This window comes from Callospermophilus lateralis, chromosome 11 (genome assembly GCF_048772815.1).
Source record: "Callospermophilus lateralis isolate mCalLat2 chromosome 11, mCalLat2.hap1, whole genome shotgun sequence".
Taxonomy (NCBI): Eukaryota; Metazoa; Chordata; class Mammalia; order Rodentia; family Sciuridae; genus Callospermophilus; species Callospermophilus lateralis.
Genome location: NC_135315.1, coordinates 68,802,212 through 68,821,849, shown reverse-complemented (window position 1 = coordinate 68,821,849; position 19,638 = coordinate 68,802,212). Strand labels below are relative to the sequence as shown.

The 19,638-nt window shown below is 42.9% G+C and overlaps 1 pseudogene; it reads right to left on the bottom strand.

The window, feature by feature from the left end:
• The window catches only part of LOC143410949 (teneurin-4-like), a 367,450-nt pseudogene that overhangs the window by 85,445 nt on the left and 262,367 nt on the right, over nucleotides 1–19,638 (bottom strand).

The window sequence follows — 19,638 nt, the reverse complement described above, 5'->3', positions numbered from 1 at the left end:
CCGGAGTCTCGGGATACGTGATTTTACCTGATATTGTACTGCTAGAGAAATGGTGGAGCTGGGAATTTGCTCTCACCCAATTTTTAGGCAAGCTCCACAGTCTACAACTCTTTATAGCAATACTTCGGCTATTCTTGTTCCCCCCAGCCCTGACCCCACTCCTTGCGGACAGGAACTGACTTGTTTACTTTTGAATTTCAAATGCATAGCACAAAACCTTGAAGTATGCATCATATCTGTTAAATATGAACAAATGCATAAATGACTGAGTAAGGATTCCAAATCAAGCAGCTCAATCAGTTTGGCAGGGCCCAGGGCCAGACCGTGTAATGGAATCCATTCCTTGCAGGAAGTGCTCATCCCTTTTCTTGGAAAGGAGCAAGGAGGACAAGCCTGGTATGTTTATTTGGCACCATTCTGTGGCTGGTGGGCCCTGTGTTAGGCACCTGACATGTAGAAATAAAGGAGTGTCACCGCCAAAGAATTTAGTGCCGAAGGTTAGTCAGCCAAGAGAGAACTGGGAAAGAAGGAAGCTCAGAGTTCTGGAAGCCTCAAGTGGGGAACCCAACTCAGGATAGGGATGGGACATTTCCTGGAAGAGAGGATGCTTAAATGTAAACCAGGAGGATGGATAAGTGCTTAGTAAACCTGTACTATAGTTGTTTGATTCATCGAATTGCTGGTCACATGAACGGGTTATAACAAGCCTATCAGTCTTTCTGCAGGCTTAACCATTCCCCTGGCTGGACAGCCCATCAGCCAACCTCAACCCACCATTGTCTGCCGTCTGAACACAGAGCTGTTTTACTATAGGCCACAAGCAGCATCTGGGAGGCCCTGGAGAGAGAGGGTGGAATGCGCCTCTCCTTTCTATACACATCTGGGAGAAGTTTTTGTCATTCTCTGTAATAAATTCTGTGCCTTCTTTCAAAAAGCTTACAAAATCTTTATCTGCTCTTTGGAACACAAGATTTTTAAAGGTCAATTTCTCTCTTGTCTCTTATCATGAGAAGCGTGGTTTAGAGATAGTCTGAAGGGTGACCAAATTCTATGGCTTTTTGTGAACTCTCCATTCCTGCAATGGGAGATGGGGAGGAGAAGGGAGGACTGAAAGCTTTCTTCTGTTTTCCTGAAATTTATCATTCTAGGTTGCTCTATCAATTGTGTGTATTGCCACCCATGATTGTTTTTCATGGGGCCAAGAGCACCTAAGAGATTATCATACCTTGAAGCTGCTTAAAGATCCTTTATCAAAAGAGGTCTGGCTGTTTAAATTCCAGTGGAGTTTTTATTCTGGTATGCTCTTTTTAAACACAGTTTCCATCCATTCCTTGCTCTCCACTGATCCACTATGTGACTTTGAGCAAATCATTGCAGCTTACTGAGATTCAGTAACCCTACATGTAAATGTCTGCCTGCAAGTTTATTGTGAGATTCTTTCAATGATGGTTATTATTTTCCTTTATGTACATTTGGATTTTTTTTCAGTCTAGCAATGAGCATGTAACAGTTTAGAATATAGATTTTAGCAAAGAAAATGTAAAAAGTCAAAATCCTCTATTATATGGAGACTTTTAGTGAAAAAAAGTAGAATATTATGAAGAGCATAATTCCAATTTTAAAAGTACTTATTTAGATACAAATATGTATTCTGTAATAACTATCACGTTTCTCTGTTTGCAAGTGGAAAGGAACAGGAGGGAGAACTGATATTCACAGGTGATGGTGGAAGTCTTAGAGAAGTTGAGTAATCCTCCCAAGGTCACACAGTCAACAAACAGGGGGGCCAGGAATTGAATGCAGAAAATCTCAGTACAGATCCTGCATTTTAAATCTCTGTGCTATGTTGCCTCTAAGTCGCCTTAGACACATAACCTATAATCCTGATCGCAAACTTGTAGGTAGGGATTATTATCCCCATAGTCACTTAGCATAGGAGGGCCACTCTTTGACCATCTCTGAAATGGGCATAAGAGCATCTTTGTGAGAGGGTCAGTGTGCATCTAATGAGAAGATGCTTTTGACAGCACTTCAACAAGGGCTTCACAAATAGGGTGCCATGAGAACAGGGCACACTGTCTTTGGCAAGTGGGGCACAGGGAGGGATTCACATTGAGGGGGTGAGTCAGGGGCACTGTGCCTGCTCCGCTGGCCCCTCTTACCACTTAGTTCCCCCAGGGTGAAATCTGGCCATTTGCTGGATGTATGGGCAGCTCCAATAAAAAATCAGGACACTGGCACTTACTAAGTCACATCCAGGATCTGTTTTCCATTTTTAAATCCAGACAATGACCATACATGAAGACAAAAACAAACCAATAAAGCTGCTCCCAACTCAGCCACATTGAATAACATTTTTTTGTCTCACAGTTTAAAAAACCTTCAACAGTATTCTCAATGAACCTTGAAATTCAAGTTTAATTTGAAAAAGGGTTGCTTTAAACCTACCAAGATGGGAAAGAAGAGAAAATGGGAGTTATCTGACAAATGAGGGACCGCAGTGGTTTTTGATGGAGCCACATGTCTGAGGTCTGGCATAGTGAAAAGCTCTGCTCAGATGGCAGCATATTTTGCCACTGGCTACCCACATGACCTGGGCAACACACGAGGAAGCCTCTTTTCCTCATGATAAGGAAATAGAAAGGGGATAATCATACCACATCCATCATAGTGTGGCTCAGTAGATGAACAATTGCTTGGCACGCTGTAAAAGGACACCTGAGTGACTGTACTGTGCCACAGCCCACTTAGTCTAAGGAGCGCTCACTGCATTTCTAGGAGGAGAGGGCACTAGGAGAAGGTGGGGTGCTCCAGGCTCACCAGGCCATGTGCCATGACTCGCATTTGGGGTTTGAGTCTGGTCTGGTCTGTGTTAATGACTTTCCGTGTGACTGTGAAGTATATGATGTCACCTCCCCTTTCTGGGCTCCAGTTTCCCTGTCTGTAACATGCAGGGGAGAAGGAGGAGGAGCTGAAGTTGATTTTTCAGATGTCCCTTCTGGCCCTGTTACTCAACATTAAACTCTGCTAATTCCTTCTTCAGGCCCTTGAGTCATTTCAACCATGAACAACCACTCAGCAAGACTCTAACACTATTTCCTTCCACTCTAAATTATGTATCTGGGATTACGCTGCATTCACTGTCATGGCTGAAATAAAAGCACTTATTTCATTCTGACTCCATTAGATTTAGTCATTTGAATGACAATTTCTTCCAAATGACTGTGAGCTTCCTGAAGGAGAAAGACTGGGCCATGTTCACTGGTCCTCATATCCCCTCAGGAAAGAGCATGGGGCCTTGTTGACAGCAGGGGCCCAAAACGTGTGGTGCTCAACTGCACTGAAAAGAGCCCGATGCTATATGTGGCCCACGCTCACGTTCCCCATGTAGGGCACTCTGTTTTCCCTTCCCAGACTGTCTCTGTAGGCAAGGCCAGTGAGGATGAGTTTTGCCTTTCTCTGGTCCTATATCTATTTCATATGTGCCCCCTGAGAAGCAGGGCCCCCCTGCACCTTCCTCTGGTCTTCCCCAATGGATGGAGAGATCACTGAATCAAGAGGATCTCAAAGTGAGATGTTTCCTCATTTCACAGTTGAGAACACAAGGCCAAAAATTCTTGATAATCCATCCTACCCAGATGGTTGTATTTCTAATCACAACAACTCATGGAAGTTCTTCCTGGCTGGACTGGAAGCCCATTGGGACAGGGACCATGTTACTATTTCCAGGAGGGCACCCAGACACCTGATAACATCAGGTGAATAAGTGGCTGCTCTTTCAACACAGGATCCCATTGTATTGCAATTACCTGCTGTTTCCTCTTCTCCCCCTCTAGATCACGAACTTGGCACAGGCAGGGTCTGTGTCTTATTTATCTCTGAAATCCTAGTACACTGGACAGGTCTTGGTGCAGTGTAGATACTCAGTTTACATTTGTTGAGGCAGTAAATGAAATCACATTTCCATGCTATTGTATAACGTTGCTAAAATGGATGTAAAAACTCATTTCAGTCCCTAACATGCTCCAAAAAATGTAAGAGGTATATTTTCCTACAATTGGGGATTTTCTGATCATTCTTTTCTACTTCCTGCTGGCTCACCTCTGAGAGCAGATGGAGTAGGATCCAATCCCCTGGGGTTGGGCTTAGCTCCATTTCCTATGACAAAAGGCTCTTCCACCAAAGCAGTGGGGCTTTGGGCTACTGTGTGCCCAGGCCATATGTAAGCAGTGGTGGGCTCCAGTGCTGGGAGGGCTGGCTCTGAAGTGTGGCAGACAAGTTATACTGGAATTGGATTTCAAGCAAAGAATAAATGAACCCTGTTCTATAAGCCAGTCTTGTATGCGTGTTAGAGGGGAGTGTGCTCTTTCTCCACATTTCACAAATACATTCAGTTTTTTACTGCCCAGATGTTCAACAGCTGTTTGAAGGCGTTGGCCAAGATACTGAACTCTTGAGAAGGGAATGACTTCATGGTGCGGCTGCTCTCCCCTTCTCTTCTATTACAAGGGTGTGACTGTTCGTCATTGGCATGGTGCCCACAAAGGCAAAGGGAAGGGGGTGCTGGGCAAATCATGAAGATAATATAGGCTGATATCTCTTCCCTATGAAGAGCAAATGAGATCATTCTTTATCTTGCCTGAAAGCAGGAATTCTCAATGCCCTTCCCTGCTCTGTCCTGACTTTCCCCATGATGGTCTTTCTAAATGGAAAGTTCTTTCCTTTCCAAGAAACTCCTTCCTATTCAAGTATCAACTTCCTGATGAATGTTTTCCTACTCCCACAACAACCAACATAAAACCCCATAATAGCACTTATCACAGAACAAGAACATTCAACTTTGGGCCTCTTTCCTTCACCTGAGCTCCTGGGGTACAGGGACAGGACTTAATCATCTGTATACCTGGCAAAAGTCCTAGTCCCATCATAGAAACTCTGGATATTTATGCAGCACAAGAATTAATAAACTCCACAAGTTTCAGGTTGATTATGGGCCATTTCAATACTGTAAGATCTCAGAAGAACATGCACCTACTGTCTGTCTTGCTATTAAGACCAATGTCAGTCCCAAGCTCCTGGTTGACAGTTACTCCACTAGGCCCAGACCTGTGTGCATCAGGCCTGGCTGCCTTCTGGATTTGGGCAGTAGGCAGAAGGACTGAAGGGAATCTCAGATAATAACCAGTCGTTTAAAACAGCCATTTCTGGCTGCAAATGAACCAGAGCAATATTACACACTTGGCTTTCTAATTCTTATAATTCTTTCAGATTTTAGAAATACCCTAGGAAAAAAATTTCCAAAGATTGGGGTGCTGAGTTTCTGCTTTGTTGACTTACTACTCTGTAGTATACTAGAAAGTACCTTGGTATAAAGAAAAGGTAGCTGCAGAAACAACTCCAGACAACAGTTGGGCCATCATTAGAAAAGTATGGTTAATTGTCCTGATGTTCTTTTCCACATCTTTATCCTTTTCTTTTCCTAATAATCCCTTGAGATCCGTAGAACAGGCATCATCCAGGTGGCAAAGTAGAATACATTCTGGTTGTATTTATGCAAGTTTATACAACAGAGAAATGAAGCCTAATTGTATGTCTATTATAAAAACTGGAATGGCCCTCATGGTCCAACTGCTCCATCTTCTACATAGGGAGAATGAAGCCCAGAGACAATAAGTAGCTCACTAAGGATTGCACAGGGAGTCAAAGTCAGAGCTGGAATTAGAACCCAGGTCTTAGACTAGCCTCTCATTCTTTGGGTTTTAATTATCTAGCACTTGAAAAAAATCCAAAGCAAAGGCAAATTCTCTGGCATACCCAGAGGGACAGAGGGTATGGAGGTAATGGTGTTCTCCAAATCAGAGAAGAGCCCTTCATCAAAAGTAATTCAACATCCTTTCCCGGGAGGAGCAGCCTCAACAGCTTCTGCCACACAGAACTGGATGACCTCTTCTTAGCACCTCCAGGGAGGAGCTCATAACTTTGCCAGGCAACTCATCCCACTGTTGAATTATGGGAAAACTCTTTTTTTCTATGTACCTTCTTCCTTCTTCTCTATCCTGGCTGCTGGATGTCAATTAATTTCATTTATGTTAGTTAATTTTAACGAATCCAAATGGAACAACTAGTGACATTGTACTCACTCCTTAAGCCACATGAATGGTTCTTGCTTGCCGGTGCACGCCCCCCCATCCCCCGCCCCCACCGACTGCACAGCTGGTGTTGGAAGCCTGTTAACTCAGTAACGCCACTTGCCCCTGGAGCTGCCAGGGCCCATGGGTGCCAGAGCCCTACCTCCATCATTGTCTTTGCTGTCTCCCCAGGCGGTTTCCATGGAAGTGTCACAGCCTGCTCCTCTCCAGCCCAGCTGGCAGACGCAGTGCCACCCATTCAGGTCCAAGGTACATCTGCTGTTGCCATTGCACAACCCAGGACAACCCTCTGCAAGACAAAGGATACAGAGTCGAGGTCTGCCCATGCACCACTGACTGCCTTCCCATGCAGCCACTCTGCCAGCAACTCACACTGTGCCTCCACATCCATTAGCACATCAGTGCCACAGTAGACCAGGAAGGCAGGTGGCATTAAGGCCTACCACTTCATAGAGAAGGCAACTGAGACGCAGAGGCAAAGGGATTTGCTAAGGTAGCAGGCAGAAGTAGCAGGGATAGGTCTGGAACCCACACCCTCTGCATCTACAGCTCTCCCCTTCATGGTGATTGGATTCTGGGGCTGCAGACAGTGGGTGGAGGCCTGGCTCAATCTGACCAGAGGAGTTTCTGCACAGGCCTTGCTACTTATTCCTTCTCCTGTGCTCCCTTTGTTCTGGCTGCTGTCTGGAACAAAGGAAACATCTCTCTGTTTATTCCTCTTGTCCCTTGGCACTTTTGGACTCAACTCTAAAGGGTTCTTCTTTTTTCAACTCTTGTTACTAGGTCAATTTTATTGGACCTCAGGCTTTTGACTTATTTTCTTCTATTTTCCCCTAAGCCACTGTCTTTGTTTTGAGGACTTATGTCTTTTTCTTACCACCTTGTCTATGTTATACTTTGAAGAGGGCTCTGCACCCAGAGGCGCTCCATAACTATGGTGAGAGAGACAAACTTGTGCTGTCAGCAAGTGCCAACGCAGGCTCAGGTAGGCTGCTCTGCTTCTATTTTGTGCATCTGTATATCTATCTGCCCACCTGTCACTTATTCAGCACCTTCTCCAGGTTAGTGCTATAGGCTCAGAGATGAATAAGACTTAGATCTTATTCTTGAGGAGCATGTAGTCTATCAAAGGATGCAATTTTGAATAAGCACAAAAATTCACTGTGAAGTATCTTAAGAGAGACTTAAAAGATATGGGAACTGAACAGGTGTAGCCATCTGCAAGGGCTGCAGGTGACTTAATCAAGATGGCCAGGCAATATTTATTCTGTGCTGGTTCTTTGACTCTAGGACCAGGTGGTGAGTCTAAAACTTTAGTGCTCTAAGGACTTTTGATTGTTGACTGATACTCCAACGGCAAAGAAAAGAACATGTTCATTTTCACTTGAGATGGGCAACAGAGAGAACGATCAATCTGGGCACTATGTTTTCCATGTAAAGGAAGAAACAACTGTTGAGTGTTTCTCCAAGCCTAGGAGGTATTCCTCTAGAGGTTTAGGAGCAGATGTAGAATATGTGATCTTTGCACAGTAGGAGCTATTGGGAAAGAAGGGAAACCACCAGCATGGCCACCCCCAAAAGTGATTAAAAAGGAAGTTGTGAATGTGGGTCCTAGGAGAAGGGCTGTGATGTGCAGGGGTTACCGGGACACCGTCTCAACAGTCAGCTTTGGCCATCCCTAGTGATCTAAGCATTTGCAGTCTCCCTGTCCCCAATTAGTCTTATTTAAATTTTTGTCCATACAGCTGGGAGTTGCTTTTAATTAAAGCTCATTTATATTTGGGTTAGTCTTGAAGGAAGAATGGTCTGATCTTTAAAAATGGTAGCAGACTGGGCTGGGGTTGTGGCTCAGCGGTAGAGTGCTCGCCTAGCACACATGAGGCACTGGGTTCGATCCTCAGCAGCACATAAAAATAAAATAAAGATATTGTGTCCACCTACAACTAAAAAATAAATTAAAAAAAATGTTGGCAAACGGATTTATTGTAGTCTGCTATATCCTCCTATCAGAACATCTTCTGTCTAACAGCACAAGTATGGAGCCATATCAAAGGCTGGGTCTACCACCCAGTGGCTGTGATTCAGCATGTTATTCACTTTCTTCTTACTTGTCATGCAGTGGTACTGGGATGGCTAAGACCAGGAATACATGATGCGTGAAACCTGGTACACAGCGAAACCCTCTACCTCCCTTTATTTTCTTTCTATTTGGGAGAAGGTATATCATATCCTAAGTTGTTATTCTAACCTCAGGTAGAGCTCAGAAAACAAAATAGGAAACAGAGGCAGTTACCTAGATCAGAATGAGCCAACTTGTCCTGTGAAGGTCCACACAGAATAAGTTTAGCCTTGTGAGCCATAGGGAATCTGTTCTAAATACTTACTCTGGCACTGTAGCTTGAAAGCAGATGCACATAATTTATAAATGCATAAGCACCACTGTGTTCTGTAAAACTTCATTTACAAAAGCAAGTAATGGGCCTGATATGGTGTATTGGCTGTAATATGCCAACTCCTGGTTGAAACTCTTCAGGACAGTGATCATAGGCTGGGGATCTACTATGGCTGGCTGCTGCACTAGGTATTTTGAATAGATTATTTCTAAAGTAACTAACTTTTGTTAAAAATTTTCAGGTCCTGATTTTCACGGAAATTCCAATTCCATCCTATGTAATCCTAAATTTTTAATAAAAGCCGTGTATCATAATAGTAGGGACTTCAGAGCTGGACAAACCTTATTTCAAATTCTAGTGCCATTGTTTTACTTCCTACTCATGTGATGACTAGCAAATTAGGTCTAAGCTTCAGTTTTCTCATCTGTAAAATGGAGATAATACCCAATTCAAAGAGTTGATGAGATGATTAAATGAGATAACATGCACCACTTATTTAGCACAGTGGGTATCATAAATAGGCATTTAATGAATGGCAGCTGTTATTCGATTTTTTTTAAAAAAAACTTTGTATGACTCCAAACTGTGTCAATGTTTGACTCTGAATCTATGGTCTTCAGAAGTACAAACCTTGCTAAAGAGAGGAGATAACCCAGTGACAAGGTCCTGGGGTCAGCATGCAATGCAGAGGGCAGGGCCATATGTCCCAGAACCAGACCTACCATCTCATGCTTCCCTAGCAGATAATTTCTCTTAGAAATTATTTTAAATATTCTTAAGTGAATAATGCAATTAGTTTAATGGTTTCACTCCCTCAGTTAGAATGTAAACTTCTAAAAGAAAACTTCGGGCCAGGGGTGTGGCACACACCTGTAATCCCAGCAGCTCTGGAGGCTAAAGCAGGAGGATCACAAGTTCAAAGCCAGCCTCAGCAACTTAGCGAGGCCCTAAGCAACTCAGTGAGACCCTGTCTCAAAATAAAATATAAAAAAGGCCTGGGGATGTGGCTCAGTGGTTAAGCACCCCTGGGTTCAATCCCCCATACCAAGACAAAACAAAAAACAAACAAACAAAACCCTATCATTGGGCCTAATCCAGTACTTGCACATAGTAGGCACTTAATATGTACTTGGTGAAATGAACCAATGAATGAGAAAAGAGCTAGATTCTGGTCCCTCTGTCTAACCTGTGGGAGTTGGGAAGTCAACTTTTCCTCTTTTGGTCTCAATTTCTTAATTTATAATTTTAGACGAGATGATCTATTATGTCCTTCTAGAACAACTGACCCAATAGTAAAGGTCAAAACATCATTAGGTTCAGTGGTTCTATGCTTAAATTCAACTCAGCATTTACTGGATGCCAGACCTTGTGTTAATTTATGGGTATAAGGAGATGAGATATATCAAGAATTTTATATTCTATCTATACCTTGTTTTGTTCCAGGCAGGATTTAAATTTGGTTTTACAATCTTTTTTAATATTTATTTTTTAGTTGTAGTTGGACTCAGTTATCTTTATTTACTTTTATGTGGTGCTGAGGATCGAACCCAGGGCCTTGCATGTGCTAGGCGAGTGCTCTACCGCTGAGCCACAACCTTAGCCCGGTTTTACAATCTTAAACAATACTTCTTATAGTGAATTTTGTGAAATACTAGTTCTAAGAGGTCCTCAGAAAGAGACATTTGTAATCAAAAAGGTCAGAAAATATTGCATTCCATATTTTTATCTTAGAAAGTCACACTGAATGTCACTATGTTTATTAAAGAAACCTGCTTATTTGATTATTGGAGCATTTTCTAATTTGACTTCAGAATTCTTCTTCCACATAACCCTGTAATATTCTATTCCATGACCCCCCCTTTGGGAGCCCTGCTCTTGTGCACTTCTCTGGGTGCCTAATGTGCACATTCTGCGTGACTCTGAGGCTGTCTGCGGGGTCAGTTGTTCCCAGGGAAGGAAAGGGAAGCTTTCAATATGGAACCACAGGGATACTTTTTCCATAGTCAGTTTCTTCAAATGGACCAAATTACACCCGGAGGACCTGCACTGTCCCATTAGTTTCAGAGGGACCTTGGAGTATCTGTGGGTGGAATGAAGTTCCCTCTCATCCCACACTTGGCTTCTGGGATAATCACGCCCCCATTAGCAAGAATGAGGAAGCCTCCTCCAGGGCAACCTGCTGACTTTCTTAAAGTGATATGCCCATCCTTCCCCATTGCGGAAACTCATTAATTCCACAAACCTGAAACTCATCAATAATTCAGAGAGGCCGAGTAACATCAACAATCCCCTCTGGAAGGACTCACACCAGGCGTGTTTGCTAGAGCCAAAATAATGTAATTTTAAGGTTTAGAGAAGGGCTTTTAGAAAGAAGCACTGCCCTTTAAATGACAAGGGATTGCTTTATCTTCAACATCCTGCTTAGGCCTATGAAGAAGCCCCCTTGCAGCTAGGATCTGGTGTGACTAAAAGACTCTCAGAATCCTTAGAGGTATTTATTTTTCAGTGAAGTGGCAAGGGGGCTATGCGATACACATGTCTTATATCAATTGTCCCCTTTCTTTAGGTTTTCCTTCTGGTCCTCTTGTACTTTTTCATCTTGACATGCACTTCTCCAGGTCACCATCTTTTCTTACTTAGATGCTAGCAAATAATCTGCTAATTGGTCTTCTTGTCCCTAGAAACACTGGTCCCCCCTCCCCTCCATTTCTTTTACAATAGGGCCAGATTGATCCTTCCAAATCACAAATGGTGTTATCCTGATTTTTAAAAATCTTCAGTGGCTCTCTTATAATCTAGCTTGAATTCCACAAGTTGCAAGGCCCCTGCCTAATCTGGTGGGGGTCTCTTTCTCTGACCCTCACGACCCCTATCATAACTCTCACCACACTTGTTGGAATTGTTTTTGTGTTTTTCTGTTGACTTCGGGCACTCTGAGGGTAGGGACCCTTTCTTTAAGGGCAGTATTCACTTAAAATTTTCAGGTCCTGATTTTCAGAGAAGTTCTAATTTCATACTATTCAAGACTGAATTTTTAATAAAAACCACATGGTGGGGACTTTTTATAATGGTGGTTACTTTGAAGCTGGACAAACCTCAGTTCAACATATTTGTTGAGTGAGAATTGCTACCAATATTCTCTACCGATGCAACTGGAAAGAGAGAACAAAAATGGGCTTTTCTTTGAACTGCAAAATATGTGCTCTAGACAAGTCCTGACCTTGTGTAGTATAGGTCTCTGAATTCATGTTTAGAATTAGTACCCATTATACCAGAATGTCAGCCAGATGGGGGCTTGGGTTCAGACCTATATTTTGCCAAGAAACATTTGTCTTTTAAAGCAAGTTATGATTCACTGACCTAATCCAACTAAAGGTCTGGTGATGGTATTTTGGAACTAAGGATTAGAACAGTTGGCTTGAGATAAGATGCAGGCCACTTCCCTGTAAGGATGCAGCTTGGAAGGTATAGTTTGAAGGATAAAATGTTAGAAATTGTGGGACATTTTCAGTGACTTATGGTGGTAGGAGGTAGAGTGTTGGAAACATGGATTGGGTTGGGAACTCCAAAGCCCTGGCTCAACCACTTCTTGGGGTGTGATTTAGGAGGAGTCATATGACTCCCTCAGTTTTCTTTTTCAATCAAATGGGTATAATCATATCTGTTCTCTTAAAAACATTCACAAACCTCAAGCCTCATAAAAAAACAACTTCACATAGTAGGAAAAATTCCATCAAATAATAATTCCATTATTAAATTTTATCCATCCTGAAGATTTCTCTGATGAAAATAATGTGTCAAATCTGTTTTCAAAATGCTCAGAGGCACTTGTCTTTCCTGTTGGAATGATTTTATTGTCAGTTGAGGGCCAGCACGTGAGTGGTGAGAAGGCTTGCCTCTTATCACCTGATGGGTCCTAGTGGCTCTTGTGCTGTATCTGGCAAAGATGTCCCAGCAAAGCCTGGGTCCATTATCATTCTCCCAAACCCTTTCCACGTAGTTTAAATTAGCTGTTATCTCTTGTTAAAAAACAATTTTGCTTTTTCTGTTAATTAAAAAATTAATCTGGCTAATGAAGTCCTCCAAATGAAAGGTGAGAATAAGAATACGATGATAAAATAGCATAATAGCACGTTCACCAAGCATCATTCCTGCCAATGCACCAAGCACTTGACATTCATTGTTTCACAACCCTCATGCTAACCCTGAGAAGTCTCAAGTGAAGTGACTTGCTCAGGGTCACCTAGTTTGTCAAGTGTGGGATCTGGGATTAAAATCCCCACACTCGGACTACAAAATACCTGTCCTCAACTGGTGAGCATATGTTTTGTACCGGGTGCTAAGATAGGGCTTGATGAGGAAAAGATTAATATGACATGATCTGTCTCCTTGGGGACCTCATTGTCCTATCACATACCTGATCATTCTCAGACATAGTCTTACAGCAGTGAGGCCAATTTGGAAATTTAGGCATCACCAAATTCACATAAATGTTTAAAATGTCATGAATTACTTTGCCTTTATGGAATATTCTTCAAAGACAAAACTTACCAAAGCCAGGTCTTCTCTGAAAAAGAAAACAAACAACAAACAAATAGACCACCCCCCGACTCCCTGAGGCCAGAGTCTGTTTCCCCTTGTCTCCAGAGCCTGGCCCCTGTACCTAGTACTCGGTAGGTGCTCCTTAGGTGGCTGCTGGATGAATAAACATGACAGCAAGAGCATATAGTCCTCAAAGTTTCTTAGCTCGCTCTTGGGTCTATTCCTCTCTCAGGCCACCCAGGCTGGTTCCCAGCATCTTAATTCTGATGGACCAGGAGCCATAAGGGATGGGCAGGGTGACATGAGATGGGATGGAATAGGTGAAGTGTGTATGTATTGGGGGGAAGGACAACAGCACAGTGGTGATGTCACAAACAGATCTGAGCAGCTTAGGCAGAGAATGACACTCCAGGTATATCAATCACCTCGAGACCACACACCCATCCCCGCTGGGCAGTGGATGCTGTGACAAAGCTGGGGATGTGGCAGTGTCCAGACATCTTCATGCTTATGGGGTGTATATACATTTTTATATACACGTTTCTTCTTTTATGCTCATCACAAACACACACACAAGACAACAGGAAAATAGAGGAAGGAAGACCATACCTTTAACTACCCTATCCAGATAGTGAGCTTGGGAGATAAAAGACATGACATTTAAGGTAGGACCCAGTAAGTGCAGTACTGCCTGCCACATGACCATGCCAGGTGCTAGGGAGACACAGGGGGAGGTCCCCCTGCCATGGAGGGGGGAAAAAACCCCAAAGATAAGATGACAGGGGAGAGGAAGGAGAGCAAGCACATTCTCCAGGAAAGACCAAAGGAACATGGGCTCATTCTGGGATCCAGGCACTTGTCAATGTGATCAAGAAGACACATGGAAAAGGAAAACAGGGGAAAGGAGGATGGGAAGCTGCAAAAGTGGCCACACTCCTGCTCCGTCAGGTTCATACAAGTTTATGGAAAACTAGAACTTGCCCTTGTCTACCCAGAGCATCATCCAACCTCCCCCAAGGGGAAGCAGCGATATTAAGAACAAGCTGTCCAGGCAGAGGTGTTCCCAAGAAGCTGGGATTTAGAAATATGCAAAATTTGAATCATTTCTGAAATGTACTAGAAAGAGTGGGTTGAGTCTTTGGTCAAATATACCATTAGCTTGTCTGTTTGCCATTCTTGAATTTTTCATGTACACATGTGCCCATATGTACTTGAATGCAGAATGCTTGGTGTTCAAGTAAGATGCATTCCTACTTTGTGCACCTTCCATAGAATGTGAGGTATAGATCAATGGATGTCATGGTGGAACACCAGAAAAAGAAAACCTGACCACAAGTCAGTGTTTTACTAACTCCAAAGATACAGTGCTGCCTGCTTTGTCTTACATTGGCAGGGCTGTGTCCAAGCCTAGAATTACTTGGCCATTTAAGATTTTGCCTGTTATGGGGCTGGGTGTCAAACATTGCTTTGATGTGAACTCAATGTGCATATAAGCAAGCCACTGCCTGTGTGTTCAGAGCAGGGCTGTCTCTCCAGTCCCAGCATAAATCATTAATCCATTTTGCCTTTCCCTTTGAGGAGCTTCCCTTTCCCTGTCTTCCTGTGCCTCCTTTTCATGTGTTTCCACAAATGCCAGGCAGATGGCACTCTCCCCTTTAAAGCCCCTTGATACCTTCAGCCAGGCTGCACCCCATCCTCAGCTCAATTTCACACAGGAATAAAAAATCCCAAAGATAGGGCTGGACTGCAGTGGCGTGACCTAATATGGAAGCCCTAGTATTCTATATACTGTAAAAATGTTATTACTCTTTTCATAAAAAAATTAAGTTCTATTTTTCAGTCCTCTGGCTAGACAAGAGATGGTTGCTGTTTATCAAGATATATTGGCCTCAAAAGATTGGTGGACAAAAGGTACATTCTTTGGTTCAGGTGTCCATGTACTGCTGTTTCAAGATGTGTTCCTGGAGGTGCATAGCCAAGTGGAAAATTGGGAATAGGAAATGAACAGGGCCTGCATGCATCCCTTCATTCTTAGAGATGCCATGGAGTCCATGAGAGCAGGATATCAGGAGGGAATGTGAAGGAGCGTGGCTTATCAAGCAGGAGTGGATAGACGAAGCTGTGGAATGCCAAGCAGGAAGGACCCTCATGAGAAAATGAAACACAGGACTGCCCTCATGAAACACAGCTTAGGGAGCATCTCTGGCTAAGGGGAAGACTTAAGACTTCCTTGATGCTTGGTTCATCTGTCACTTTAGTTTTAGTTGCGCTTACTCATCACATTTTGCAAAGAAGTTTAAAATTTCTTAGACATCATTTCCCAGGATGTCACGGAGCTTTGCCTTCAAAGAGCAAGAACACCGGGGATTCAGGTGGTTTTCTCAGTTTTCATCTGCAGAGTTTCTGGAAGGTCCTAATCATAATTACTTAAAAGAACTCTGAAGCCAGAGTTTCTGGAAGGTCCTAATCATAAGTACTTAAGAGAACTCTGAACCCAGAGTTTCTGTCCTAATCATAAGTACTTAAAAGAACTCTGAACCCAGTTACAGAAGGGGTGAAGTGAGCCTAGGGTTCCCTCCCAGGGATGGCAAGCTTGGAGGAGACGCCATCATTGGGATCCAAAGGACAACACCACTGTGTGTCACCCACTTTGAGGGAGCTCTCCAGAGAGAAAACACTCCTGATTGTCTCCAAACTCAATGGTGGTATCATGGCTCTGGTGGTCAGTGAAGGTTCTATCCACTCTACAGAATATTCTCCCGAAACCCATGGGCTGACTTCAGAGAGTGCTCTCTCTTCAAATGCCATTCAATTTTCAAAAATTATATAGTAATAAAGCTCTCCTTTCAGTGTAAATCTTTTTTTAATATCTTTAAAAAGTGCTTGCTAATTTCTCTTGACTGCAGGTAGGAACAGAAGCCAGTGGAAGTGACAGGCAGGCTCAGGTTACAATCAACATTGTGGCTTTTCAGAAGATAAGCAGGAACACTCAAAACTTCAAACCCTGACTCCACAAATCAAAAGGGATTCCTCTGTCATAAAGAGACTTCAAGCCACTCTGTGAATCCAAAAGCTGATAACAGCCAGTCAACACCAAGTCCAAGAGATTTCTGGGAATGGAACAGACTTTTCTTATCTCAGGCTATTGAAAATGGAAGTGACAACTGGGTCTTTGAAGTCCAATGTCATTTATTTATAAGACATATACAGAAGTCCCTGCTGTCGCTGTGATTGCTTAAAAATCCGAACATGTATGCTTTTGAGTATAATCCTTTTAAAATTCATAATTTTAAAGTACCTACCAGCTTTTAGAAAAAAATGATGCAAAGTCTGGGAGGTGAATTCTAGACTTCACAAAACCCGCTGCATCTTTCTCTTAGGACTTCAGGATGAAGATGATGGCAGTAGAGTCATTTTTCTCATGGGTCATACTTACTTTTTTGACATGGCAGGCATGTTTTGTAGGTTCCTACCATCTTCTTCTCTCTAGGTAAGAAACTGGAGATAGTGGAGACACACAGCTTATGTATTATAAAGACTGTGAACCTCTGGCATGAGGTTGATCTGGGAGGCCTAGGTCACTGGCATCTCTAAGACAACCCACATGACTCTTCTGTACCAACAGAGGTTTCCAAGACTTTCTTTCAGGACAATTCCAAGAAGCTTTAGGGCTCCTGTCAAAGGTTGTGGAGACATGAAAGTGGCTTTTCCATTCTTATGATCCAGGAGCCTCTGGTCAACTCTAATAGTTGCATCACTGGTCCATGTCAGGCCAGATGAAACGGAGATCAACACAGCAGGTGGTGCATACAGGTTACAATCATCTGATCTTCTTTCAGGTGATGACAAGCCACCCAGGAGATGTTCTTGTTAAGATCTTAGACACATTCATGCTCTTCTTTCTTTGGATAAAGAACTGGTGAAAAAGTGGTGAATGGTGCCACCCTGAGAGGAACCCAAGGAGCCCAGTAGCTTTCCTTGATTCCCAGCCCTACCATGTAGGTGCTGAGCTCTCTAGAGCCATTGGCAATCACACTTTCCCTCTGAGAGTAGCATGTTCCTTCTCTCTTCTTGTCAGCATCTGTCCTGTGGGATCACAGGTACTGTTGCAAGGAGATGCTTCTGAGGAAAGGATAAGCACAGGGCTATCACACAGGCTAAATCCCTGAGAGCAACTTGTGAGCTATTGGTTAAGGATTGTCTGGTTACAAAAAAGAAGCCTGAAAGCTACCACTCCAAAGTGGACGAATGCTGCCAAAGATTCTGTGGCCTTCTCTATAATTTCCCTTCAAGGTGAAGTCTGGTTGTGCTCACTCAAGTAATTGCATCATCAGAGTTTTATTTTGATCTTTACTCCCAGAGGAGGCTTATGTTTAAGAATTAGGTTTTATGTGATTTGGATAGCTCTCCTGAAGTTGAGGAAATAATTCTGGATATCTGGCATCTTGAACAATCACAGCTTTGGGGTCAAGGTTGGAATTCTATAAATGTAATCAGAAGCTGGCACTTCCCACACATGTTTTGAGACTTCATAGATGAGGGGCACTGAGGTGAGTAAAGTAATCATCACAGGATTGATTCAAAATGTTAGCAGTGTCTTCAAAGAAATAGGAAAAATTAAACACCTTCTTAAATTTAACCATGAGTGTCAGGTTTTGCTAAGGAAATCAGAGGTCAAGCCCCAGATGTAAGGGACCAATAAAATTTCTGGAAAAGACATCCAAAAACATGTTTTTGATGACTCTATGTTGACCATATACTTGACAGATAGACCCGAATCAATCCTTCTTACCTTAACTTCTCTACTTGGAAAACTGGGTCCCATGTGTACCAGTGGGTTACTAGTGTCAAGTAAGCAAGAGCAAAATCAAAGGATGGCTCAGAATGGCTTTTTCTTCATGGGGTATTTTTAGGAGCAGGTGAATGAGTTCAGACTGATGGGTGTGCAGTTCTGTGGGTGGTGGAGAGGGCTGGCATTCCTCATCCCTGGACATGCCTGTGGCCACCCCATTCTGTGATGCACCTGCACTGGGAGAGAAACTGAGCCCTAAGACACCATGTGGTTTTCCCACAGTGCTTTCACCAAAGACCTTTCTTCCAGATGCAAATAGACAGTAATTCCTAACACAAGGCATTAGGTTTCAGTGTGAACGGTCTTGCTGTTTGAAAAAACAACAACAACAAACAACAACAACAACAAAAACCCACCTAAAATCTGTCATTAAAGATGATGCCACTATCAAGTTCTCTCTTATTATGAAAACCAACCTCTTCTGAGAAAAATCAAGCAGATATTTAATTCCTACTGTAATAATCTGCTCTGGGAAATGTCATTGGGGTAAAAAGCTTCTCAGACTGGGGATTGGTCATAGGGAGCCCAGCTTCATCTTTTTCTTTTGAGTTCTTCATTCCTGCTGTAAAGTAATCGGGTCATTCTTCCTGTTCATGGAGGGCAGCAGTGCGTAAAGAGACCCTCCACTCTTCTTCTTCCATTGCATGGAGGACTCTGAGCCAATGTCCTAGTCTCTGGTGTGGGTAAAAACTATGACTACATTGCAGCATTGGAACTTGCTGCATGATAATGACCCATTGCATAATAATGAAATCTGATAATGAGAGAACATTTAACACTTTAAAATTCTAACTTTTCACATCAGCAGATTTTTTTCTTTTCTTAAATCACCATTGCATGAGTGAATTTTCTTGGAAACATAAGAAAATAGTCCTTGTTACCACAAAGATTAAAAGAGCGTTCTTCTCATTTCTATCTCAACAGGAAAAGGAAGGCACCCACTACTGTTTCTCTGAATTTCCCCCCATCCCTTTTATCCTGCAAGGTCACTGAAGTGTTCCTCCAGCACCAGGGTGTTGGGTTTCCCATGGGGATGCAGGTGGTCACGGCACAGACCCACAGAGAGAAGGCTGCCATGCAGGAAAATCAGACAAGGACAAAGAAAATGCCCACCACACAATGAAGGGTAATAGAATTCTGAGCCAAAGTCCTTTCATCTGCGCCACTGTGACTAGTCCATTACTTCTCCAATGACATTTTTCTGGTATTTAGGACTGTCAACCTTCCTCTTCTATCATGCACATTTACCTTGATGTATTTCTTATCTGGAGGGGGAAAAAAAAAAAAAAAACATCTGCAACTCCGAGGAGGAATCTGTTCTTAAAGAGTGACAACAGGGTGAGCAAGGGAGGTAGAGAGGACAGTTTGACTTCTTGGCATCAAAATAAATGGGACCTTCTTAAAGCCAGGCTGATGAATATCCACAAGCCATTTGATGTAGCGCAGCCTGCCCACGAGGCCTGCCATGAATCATCTGTGACTGGACTAAGGGAGAATTTCCCTCAGTCCCTAGTTATTGGACTCAGCTGAGATGTTTTATCTTATAAAAGTCTAACATTTATAAACTTTTTGGAGATTGGAAAGGCAAGCGGAGGATTCTGTAAGCAAGTGATAGAAAACAGAATACGCTATCCTTGGGCTCTGATTTCTTTTTGAACAGAATGGGCCATCTTCTGGGCTGTGAGACTGAAATGTCAGACTG